Source organism: Lolium rigidum, chromosome 5 (genome assembly GCF_022539505.1).
Source record: "Lolium rigidum isolate FL_2022 chromosome 5, APGP_CSIRO_Lrig_0.1, whole genome shotgun sequence".
Taxonomy (NCBI): Eukaryota; Viridiplantae; Streptophyta; class Magnoliopsida; order Poales; family Poaceae; genus Lolium; species Lolium rigidum.
The window spans coordinates 55,030,175-55,041,713 of NC_061512.1; positions in this window are offsets into that span (position 1 = coordinate 55,030,175).

An 11,539-nucleotide genomic window follows, 5' to 3' on the forward strand; every position below is an offset into this window, starting at 1 on the left:
ACACACCGGAGATACCGCCGAGGCCAATGCCGAACGTACATGCTGATGCCAATGCCGAACATGCATGCACGCCGGCGTGGGCACGGCCACGCCGACCTGCTATGCTGGACGCCACAGACCGCCGCGAGGTCTTTCCCTTCGCCACCACACTCTCCTAGCACCCACCTATACACGCCAGAAAGGAGAGACACTAGTTTTCTCTACATTGCTCGCATTCGTGTCCGACACGGTCAGTCAAAGTTTTGAGGTGGTCGTCGATGTCATCGACCATTTCTTCTCTTCTTTGCATGGTTAAACGCGTCTAGTTCATATCTATCTAATGCGTCCGGTCTCGCCTCATGCGGTTCTTTGTGGACGTCGATCTCATCTCGGCACCCCGCATGCCACCTCCTCTGTGCCATCGCTGTAGAGCTCCGTTTAAAAATCTAATCCTACCCGTGTATTGCCCCTTGTATCAGCGTCATAGCCCCACTTGTCATTTGATATACCGAAGCCCCACTCGTTCGTGTTTTGGTCAGGGATACAATGATGCTTACGGTCAAACAAAGATGGATGGTCTGACGTGTCTTTGCAGGCTCTACGTGGCCCCACTAGTCAGAAGATAACGGTCAACCGTCGGGCAACCGGCCGTTACATCACGTGTGATGGTTTCAGACAAACGCTTGGGTAAAACTGAGGAAAAACTAAGGAGCTGGGGAAAACTGAGCACAACTAAGGACCCGAGGGCACGAAAATAGAAATCCCTTAGAAATATTATGAGTGGATGAATTACTAGGACTAGCACATGGCAATATAGCATTTTGAGTAGTAGTGCTAGTATCCACATGAGGCTCACAAGGTGTTGCCTTTGATATGATAGCCTCATGAGCTAAATTTAGCCTATCATGAGAGGCTAGAAGATCCTCATGGGAGCTAGAAAGCTTTCCATGATTTTCTTCCAATTTCCCATAATTGCTAGTTAGCAAATCAAGTTGAGCCCTTAGCTCAACATTCTCCTTCAAGATAGATGCTTCACAAGAAGTAGAGTTAGTAGCACAAGCATCATTATTAATAGCAATAGGAGAAGGCAAGTTGGCATGCACTTTTAGATAAGAAGCTTTAAGTTGCTCATGCGACTCGGTGAGTTTGGTGAGCGCACTCTCAATGACCCTTGAGCCCTTTTTGAGTTGCTCAAAATCCTCAAGGAGTTTAGCATTAACAAACACAAGCTTATCATTTTTTAGCTTTAGTTCATTTACCACCCCAAGAGCTCTATCATGGTTTTCCTTTTCTCTAGAAAATTCTAGAGCAAAGGTCTCCTCAATAGCTTCCTTGGTGGTTTGTTCTTCTTCAAGTTCATCCTTTAGGGATGCCACATCATTGGCGTACTCACGTTCAAGAGCACCCATTTTATCAATGGTGTTCTCACGCAACCAAATGCATTTTTGGCTCTCAATAGCGGTAGTCAAGATTTCAAAGAAGTGAGAGCTAGCAATTTTATCTTTGCAAAGAACCTTGAATACACTCTTACCCTTATCGCATAGAGAGACAACCCAATCCTCTTCTTCATATTCATCCTCATCCTTATCACCACGAGACATATTAGGTTCCATGGTAGGAGGTACCGTGGAACCCTTGGCCAAAAGGCATATATGAGGACCGTGAGATAAAGATGAGGAGTTACTTGAGGCTCCTTTCAAGATCTTGTCTTGACCAATAGAATCTTTGGTTTCCTCTACATTGTTAGTCACACAACAACTAGAGGAAATATAAACATTTTTATTATGGCCATAAGACAAAGGAAGCATATCATCATTAGATTTATTCAAGCAACTTACACATGATATGCAAGGACTATCAACACAAGCATGTAAATCATTTCTAGTGCTAGATGTGTTTAAGTCCAAAGATGAACCATTGCAATGAGATATAGATGAAGGATCATCAATAGTAAGCTTAATACCAATATTGCAATATCCATCACCACTCACCATATCATTACCTTGTGTCTTGCCACACATTGGCGAAGTGGATGAAGATGAGAACTCATCACGGTCGGAAGTGGAAGCAATGCAATCATCCTTAATAATATTGGACACGTCATATTTATCTTGAATCTTTGTCCATAACTCATGAGCGCTCCAAAAAGGCAAGTATTGAAAAAGGCCTACATCTCTCAAAGCATTCATAAGAACATTAGAAGCTTGAGAATTGAGATATAAATTTTTCTCATCCTCTAAAGACAGATTTTGTGAATCCATAGGAGGAGAAAAACCTATATCTACAATTTTCTCCATATGAGGGTCAATGTCCCGAAAAAAGACTAAGCATGCAAATTTTCCAAACATCATAATTTGTGCCATCTAATATAAGAGTGTTATCGTGCACTAATCCTCTAGCCGACATCTTTACTCTCAAGGCGGTGAAGCCTAAGAATGAGAGACCTTGCTCTGATACCAATTAAAAGGACACGGATGTCGCCTAGAGGGGGGGTGAATAGGCGGCTTAAAACTTTTACGAGATGGGCTTAACAAATGCGGAATAAACCTAGAGTTTACTTTGTCAAGCCCAAAGCCTATACACTATGGTTCACCTATGTGCACCAACAACTTATTCTAAGCAATGGTTCACCTATGTGCACCAACAACTTATGCTAAGCAATACAAGCAACTTATGTGATAGCAAGATATATATGACTTCAAGCACGATGGCTATCACAAGGTAAAGTGCATAAGTAAAGAGATCGGGTATAGAGATAACCGAGGCACGCGGGAGACGAAGATTTATCCCGAAGTTCACACTCTTTCGAGTGCTAATCTCTGTTGGAGAGGTGCGGTGGCTTAGTGCTCCCGAACGCCACAAGAGGCTCACCTTGAGGTGTGGTTGCTCGATGCACACCAACGCCACAAAGGCCTCACCCCAAGATGCAGTACTCACACCACACACCGAACGCCACGAAGGCGCCTCACCTTATTCTCCGGTGACCCTCGCCACAAAGGCCTAGGTCACGGTTCCACTAAGGGATTTCCTTCGAGGCGGAAACCGGGCCTTACACAAAGATTGGGGCACACATCCACAACTTAATTGGAGGCTCCCAACAAACCGCCACAAAGGCCTAGAATCCGTCTAGGGTTCCAAGAACCCAAGAGTAACAACCTTCTTGCTTTCACCACCACGAATCACCGTGGAGAACTCAAACCTATGCACCAAATGCAACGGCAAGAACACCACAAAGATGCTCATATCCTTCTCTCTCAAATTCCAACAAAGCTACAAAAGCTATTGGGGGAATAAGAGAGGAAGAACAAAGAGGAGAACACAAAATCCTCCAAGATCAAGATCTAGTGGGTTCCCCTCACAAAGAGAGGGATTTGATTGGTGAAGATGTAGATCTAGATCTCCTCTCTCTTTTCCCTCAAGAATATGCAAGAATCATGGGAGGAATCAAGAACTAAGGCAAGCTTTGAAGGACAACAATGGATGGGAGAGAGAGAGTGAACCAACCAGCCCAAGGAGGAAGAAGGGGGTCTTATATACCCCCCTCCCAACGAAATATGACCGTTTGGGACCTCCCAGGCCGGAAAATCCGCCCCCGGGCCGGATTATCCGCCCCCCGAAAATCGCCCCTGGACTCGGGCCGGATATTTGGCCGGATTTTTCATTCGGGCCGGATTATCCGCCCCCCCAAAAAAACTGGCAGAAACATCAAAACGAGAATGAGCATAACTTGAGCATCCGGACTCCGATTTTGATGATCTTAGGCTCGTTTCAAAGCTAGTAACAAGCTCTACAAGATCATGCAGGGAACCATCATAGTCCAGCAAGGGAGGATAGAAACAAATGACGAAAGGTTTGACCTATCTAAAAAAGACATACCGGTAAAACCTCCAACCTTGAAAATGCAACAAGTTGCCCGTGCAAAAACCATTCTTGATGAACTAGAGCTTGTCATGAGAATAAGTACAAGCTCTAAAACATCACATGGATAAGATCCAAATAACAACCAAGAAAGATGATGCAAGGATGCAAAGGTTTGAGCTCTCCAAAGGATACGATCGAGTTACTCACTCGAGAGCCCTCTTGATAGTACGGCAACTAAACTATAAACCGGTCTCCAACTACACCATGAGACCGGTGAGAAAGAAACCATATCAAGAGCAAACCTTAACCTTGCGCATTCCACTTGAGATTGATGATGACGGTCTTGACCGCAACAAGATGGAACACCTTTCTTGATTGTGCTTGCTTGATGAAGTCATGCGAAATGCTCCCCCATACTCCACTATGAGAGAGCTTCTTCTTCGGCGCGTCTTCACATATCCATGATCACCATATGGATAGCAAGCTTCAAGCATATGATCTCTTCGAGTTGGCTCATCTTGATCTTGCACTTCATTTCTTCATTCTTCATCATGTTGATGTCTTGAAGTAACTTGAGGGCTCACTTCATCTTCATCTTCAAGACATACTTGACGCTTAATATCCTTCATCAATTTCTTCTTATTGCAACCTTGAAGACAACATATGGTTCAAGCATTGCCTATGGACAACTCTTCATCTTCATCTTCATCTTCAAGACATACTTGACACTTGATATCCTTCATCAATTTCTTCTTATTGCAACTCTTGAAGTCAACATATGGTTCAACCATTGCCTATGGACAACACCTACAAATATAACTCAATGCAAACATTAGTCCATAGGGATTGTCATTAATTACCAAAAACACACATGGGGGCTCCATGCACTTACAACCGCTACTACGCTACTTCTGTTGTGTGTTTTGTATTGGATCCTTAGATCACTATGTTGTATTAAGATTGGACCATGTGATCCTTTGATGTAAGACAATTATGAGTTGTAATGAATGATGTTCTGTGATATCAATCTGTTATGTCTCGCAAAAACAATATTCCTGGGATTGCGATGTATGGCATAATAGGCACCTGGACTTAAAAATCCGGGTGTTGACAAGTTGGTATCAGAGCCATTGTTTGACCTTAGGAGACCCTAGTTAGAATGGACGTCTGAAAAACTTAGTTTCAAAAACAAATGAAGTGAATATTTATGAAAACTTATTCTCCCTCTTATCCCTGAGATCTTTTCAAAATAAGAAATCCATGATCTACTTTTCCTTGTAACTTTACATAAAAGTTGTTGGAGATATGCCCAAGAGGCAATAATAAAGTGGTTATTATAATATCTTTGTGTTTATGATAAAAGTTTGCATACCATGCTATAATTGTATTATCCGAAACATTGATACATGTGTGTTATGTAAACAACAAGGAGTCCCTAGTAAGTCTCTTGTATAACTAGCTTGTTGATTAATAGATGATCATGGTTTCGTGATCATGAACATTGGATGTTATTAATAACAAGGTTTGTCATTGGTTGAGTAACATAATGGACACACACCCAAATGAGCGTAGCATAAGATCAAGTCATTAAGTTCAAATTGCTACAAGCTTTCGATACATAGTTGCCTTAGTCCTTCGACCATGAGATCATGTAAATCACTTACACCGGAAGGGTACTTTGATTACATCAAACTCCATTGCGTAAATGGATGGTTATAAAGATGGGATTAAGTATTTGGAAAGTGTGAGTTGAGGCATATGGATCAATAGTGGGATTTGTCCATCCTGATGACGGATAGATATACTCTGGGCCCTCTCGGTGGAATGTCATCTGATTAACTTGCAAGCATATGAATGGTTCATAAGAGATGGCATACCACGGTACGAGTAAAGAGTACTTGTCGGTAACGAGGTTGAACAAGGTATGGAGATACCGATGATCGAACCTCGGACAAGTAAAATATCGCGTGACAAAGGGAATCGGCATCGTATGTAAATGGTTCAATCGATCACTAAGTCATCGTTGAATATGTGGGAGCCATTATGGATCTCGAGATCCCGCTATTGGTTATTGCTCGGAGAGGAGTCTCGACCATGTCTGCATAGTTCGCGAACCGTAGGGTGACGCGCTTAAGGTTCGATGTCGCATAAGTAGATTTGAATATGGTATGGAGACGAAGTTTGTTTTGAGTCTCGGATGTGATCCAGTATGTCACGAGGAGGTCCGGAATAGTCCGGAGAATAAGATTCATATAAGGGAAGTTGATTTCTGGGTTTCGGAAAAGTTTGGGATTTTTCCGGTAGTTGACTGGAAGGTTCTAGAAGGTTCCGAAGGGGTCCACCATGGGGCCCACGACCTAGGAGGGCTAGCATGGGCCGAGGGGATGCTCCCTGGCCTAATGGGCCGGGGGCACATGCCCCCCAAGGCCCAGGCCGGCCAACCCCTAGGGTTTCCCTAGGGGGGATCAACTTGGGGGGGGGGGAATCCCTCTCCCCCCTTTGGCCGCCGCCCCTAACCCTAGATGGGAAGGGGGCCACCCCACCGACCTGGCCCCCTATATAAAGAGGGGAGGGGGTGGCCGGCCACCCACCCCATCATTGCCCCTCCTCTGGCCGCCTCTCTCCTCCACCATACGCTGCTCCGCTTAGGCGAAGCCCTGCAGTTTTCTTCCTCCACTACCACCACCACGCCATTGTGCTGCTGGAACTTGGAGGAGATCTACCACACCTCCGCTGCCCGCTGGAACGGGAGAGGAAGGAGCTTCATCGACACCGTATGCGCGACCGAGTACGGAAGTGCTGCCGGATTGCAGCACCGGGGACAATCGTCTACACCAACAACGAGATTAATCTCGTAAGCTTTGGAATCTTCGAGGGTTAGTCTCATCTCCATCTCGTTGCTTCGATCTTGTAGATTAGATCTTGGGTGTTCCATAGATTAGATCTTGGATTTATTCGTCTTTGCGGTAGGAAATTTTTTGTTTTCTATGCTACGAACCCCATTAGTGGTATCAGAACCATGTCTATGCATAGATCTGTTGCACGAGTTGAACACAATGGTTTTGTGGGCGGTGATGCTTTTGTTGCTTTAGTTTGTGTACTTTGCATCTTGCGGGATGGTGGGATGAAGCGGCCCGGGCTAACTTTACATGACCGCGTCTCATGAGACTTGCTTCACGCTTGACATGCAACTTGTATTGCATAAGTGGCTTTGTGGGTGTCTGTCTCTCCCACCATAGTGAAGATTGTAATTTGCACTTCTATTGTCAACACTAGTATCACCGTTGTGGTTCATGTTTGTAGGTAGATATTGGATCTTACTCGAAAACCCTAAACCACGTAAAATATGCAAACCAAATTAGAGGCGTCTAACTTGTTTTTGCAGGGTTTGGTGATGTGATATGGCCATGATGTGATGATGATTATATTTGATGTATGAGATGTTCATTATTGTATTATGGCAACCGGCAGGAGCCTAATGGTTGTCTTTAATTTTTGTTAAAGACCTGTGTGTCTATTCATCATGTAATAGCTTTATTTCAAGTAGTTGTTATAGTAGCTATAAGTGATGGACAACCATGAAGCGGCGCCACTGACCTTGACGCCATGCTGGTGATGATGGAGATCATGTCCGTGCTTTGGAGATGGAGATCAAAAGCACAAGAAGAAAGGCCATATCATATCACACATTGTGAATTGCATGTGATGTTAATCCTTTTATGCATCTTATTTTGCTTAGATCGCGACGGTAGCATTATAAGATGATCCCTCTCACTAAATATCAAGATAATACAGTGTTCATCCTTAGTATGCACCGTTGCTAAGACTTGTCCTTTCGAAGCATCTCGTGATGATCGGGTGTGATAGACTCTACATGTGCATACAACGGGTGCAAGCCAGATTTGCACACGTGGATACTAAGGTTGCCTTGACGAGCCTACAAAATATACAAACTCCAAAATCAATACTATAATTAAGCAACTGTTTGCATGTACAAAAATGGTCTCGGAACACGGGATACCGAAAGGTAGAGCATGAGTCATATGAATGATATGATGAACACTTTGAGTGTTCGCCATTGAAGCTACATCTTTTCTCGTGAAGATCGGACTTGGTGTAGTGGATTTGGTTCGTGTAATCACGAAGACAATGCGAGGGATGTTGTTTTGAGTGGGAGTTCACCTAGTTAATTTAAGAATTAAAATTGAACTCATTTTATCATAAACTTAGTCTAAACTCTTTGCAAATATGTTGTAGATCATGGCGCCCCCTCCATCAATTTTAACCAGTTCCTAGAGAAAGAAAAGCTTAAGGGCAATGGTAGCAACTTCACCGATCGGTTCCTTCATGTGAGGATTTTCCTCACCTGGTGGAAGCTCGCAATATGTGCTCGATGCACCGCTAGGTCCCCCACAACCTCCTGCAGTATCCGAGGACATAAAGAATGTTTATGAGACTCGGGTAACTCGGTACTCCGAAGTTCAGTGTGCCATCCTGTGCAGCTTAGAGGCAGAGCTCCAAAAGCGTTTTGAGCACCACAACCCTTGTGATATGATGCGTGAGCTCAAACTTATCTTTGAAACTCATGCGGCCGTGGAGATCTATGAGGCCTCGAAACAGTTCTTTAGCTGTATGATGGAAGAGGGCAGCTCCGTTAGTGAGCACATGTTCGCCATGTCCGGACATGCCAAGAAGCTCAGTGACATGGGGATGATGATACCTAACCAGCTGGGTATTCACCGTGTCCTTCAATCACTGCCACCAAGTTACCAGAACTTCGTGATGAACTACAACATGCAGAACATGAACAAAGATTTACCTGAACTCTTTTCCATGCTGAAATCTGCTGAAGTAGAGATAAAGAAGGAGAACCAAGTGTTGATGGTCAACAAGACCACCAGTTTCAAGAAACAAGGCAAGCCTAACAAGGGCAACTTCAATAAGGGCGGCAAGAAAGTTGCGGCGCCTCCTGAGAAGCCTAAGGCTGGTCCTAAGCCTGAGACTGTGTGCTATTACTGCGAGGGGAAGGGGCACTGGAAGCGTAATTTCCCCAAATACTTGGCCGATCTGAAGAGCGGCCACGTCAAGAAGAAAGGTATATTTGATATACATGTTATTGATGTCTATCTTACTGGTTCTCGTAGCAGTGCCTGGGTATTTGATACTGGTTCGGTTGCTCACATTTGTAACTCGAAACAGGAACTGCGGAATAAACGAAGCCTGGCGAGGGACGAGGTGACGATGCGCGTTGGAAATGGATCCAAGGTCGATGTGATCGCCGTCGGCACACTCCCTCTACATCTACCTTCGGGATTAGTTTTAAACCTTAATAATTGTTATTTGGTACCTGCGTTGAGCATGAACATTATATCTGGATCTTGTTTAGTGCAAGACGGTTATTCGTTTAAGTATGAGAATAATGGTTGTTCGATTTATATGAGTAATGTCTTTTATGGCCATGCACCTGAGATGAATGGTTTATTCTTGTTAAATCTCGATAGTAGTGATACACATGTTCATAATATTGATGCTAAGCGAATTAAATTGAATGATAATTCTACTTATATGTGGCACTGTCGTCTTGGTCATATTGGAGTGAAGCGCATGAAGAAACTCCATTCCGATGGACTTCTTGAGTCACTTTGACTTTGAGTCACTTGACAGATGCGAAGCATGTCTAATGGGAAAAATGACTAAGACTCCATTTTCTGGTACAATGGAGCGAGCTACGGACTTATTGGAAATCATACATACCGATGTGTGCGGACCAATGAGTGTAGCATCGCGCGGTGGTTATCGTTATGTTCTAACCTTCACGGATGATCCGAGTAGATATGGATATATTTACTTTATGAAACATAAGTCCGAGACTTTTGAGAAGTTCAAGGAATTCCAAAGTGAAGTAGAAAATCAACGTAACAAGAAGATTAAGTTTCAGCGTTCTGATCGCGGAGGCGAATATCTGAGTTATGAGTTTGGCATGCATTTAAAGAAATGCGGAATACTTTCACAGTTGACACCGCCGGGAACACCACAACGCGGTGTGTCCGAACGTCGTAATCAAACTCTCTTAGATATGGTTTGGTCTATGATGTCTCCTACCGATTTGCCATTATCGTTTTGGGGTTATGCATTAGAGACAGCCGCATTCACTTTAAATAGGGCACCATCTAAATCCGTTGAAACGACACCGTATGAATTATGGTTTGGGAAGAAACCTAAGTCTGTCGTTCCTTAAAGTTTGGGGTTGCGAAGCTTATGTAAAGAAGTTACAACCTGACAAGCTAGAACCCAAAGCGGAGAAATGCGTCTTCATAGGATACCCTAAAGAAACAATTGGGTACACTTTCTATCACAGATCTGAAGGCAAAATCTTTGTTGCCAAGAACGGATCCTTTCTTGAGAAGGAGTTTCTCACTAAAGAAGTGACTGGAAGGAAAGTAGAACTCGACGAGGTTAATGAACCTTCTCTCATAGATCAGAGTAGCGCAGTGCCGGAAGAAGTTCCTGTGCAGCCTACACCGATAGGAGAGGAAGCAAATGATGATGATCATGAAACTTCGAACGAGGAAGCTACTGAACCTCGCAGATCGACGAGGGAACGTACCACTCCTGATTGGTATGATCCCTGTCTAAATGTCATGATTGTGGACAACAATGATGAGGACCCTTCGACGTATGAAGAAGCAATGGTGAGCCCAGATTCCAACAAATGGCAAGAAGCCATGAAATCCGAGATGGGATCCATGTATGATAACAAAGTATGGACTTTGGTAGATGATACGTCTCAAACGTATCTATAATTTCTAATGTTCCATGCTACTTTTATGACAATACTTGAATGTTTTATACATACTTTACATCATTATTATACATTTTCCCGCACTAACCTATTAACAAGATGCCGAAGTGCCAGTTGCTGTTTTCTGCTGTTTTTGGTTTCAGAAATCCTACAAAGGAAATATTCTCGGAATTGGACGAAATCAACGCCCAGGGTCTTATTTTTCCGCGGAGCTTCCAGAAGACCGGAGGGGTTACGAAGAGGGGCCACGAGGGCCTGGCACCATAGGTCGGCGTGGCCAGAGGGGGGCCCGCGCCGCCCTATGGTGTGGGTCCCTCGCGCCGCCTCCTGACCTACCCTTCCGCCTACTTAAAGCCTTCGTCGCGAAACCCCCTGTACCGAGAGCCACGATACGGAAAACCTTACTGTGACGCCGCCGCCAATCCCATTTCGGGGGATTCAGGAGATCGCCTCCGGCACCCTGCCGGAGAGGGGAATCATCACCGGAGGGCTCTACATCATCATGCCCGCCTCCGGATTGATGCGTGAGTAGTTCATCCTTGGACTATGGGTCCATAGCAGTAGCTAGATGGTTGTCTTCTCCGCTTGTGCTATCATTGTTTAGATCTTGTGAGCTGCCTAACATGATCAAGATCATCTATTTGTAATGCTACATGTTGTGTTTGGCGGGATCCGATGGATATAGAATATTATGTCAAGTTGATTATCAATCTATCATATATGTGTTGTTTATGTTCTTGCATGCTCTCCGTTGCTAGTAGAGGCTCTGGCCAAGTTGATACTTGTAACTCCAAGAGGGAGTATTTATGCTCGATAGTGGGTTCATGCCTCCATTTAATCCGGGACGGTGACGGAAAGTTCTAAGGTTGTGGATGTGTTGTTGCTACTAGGGATAAA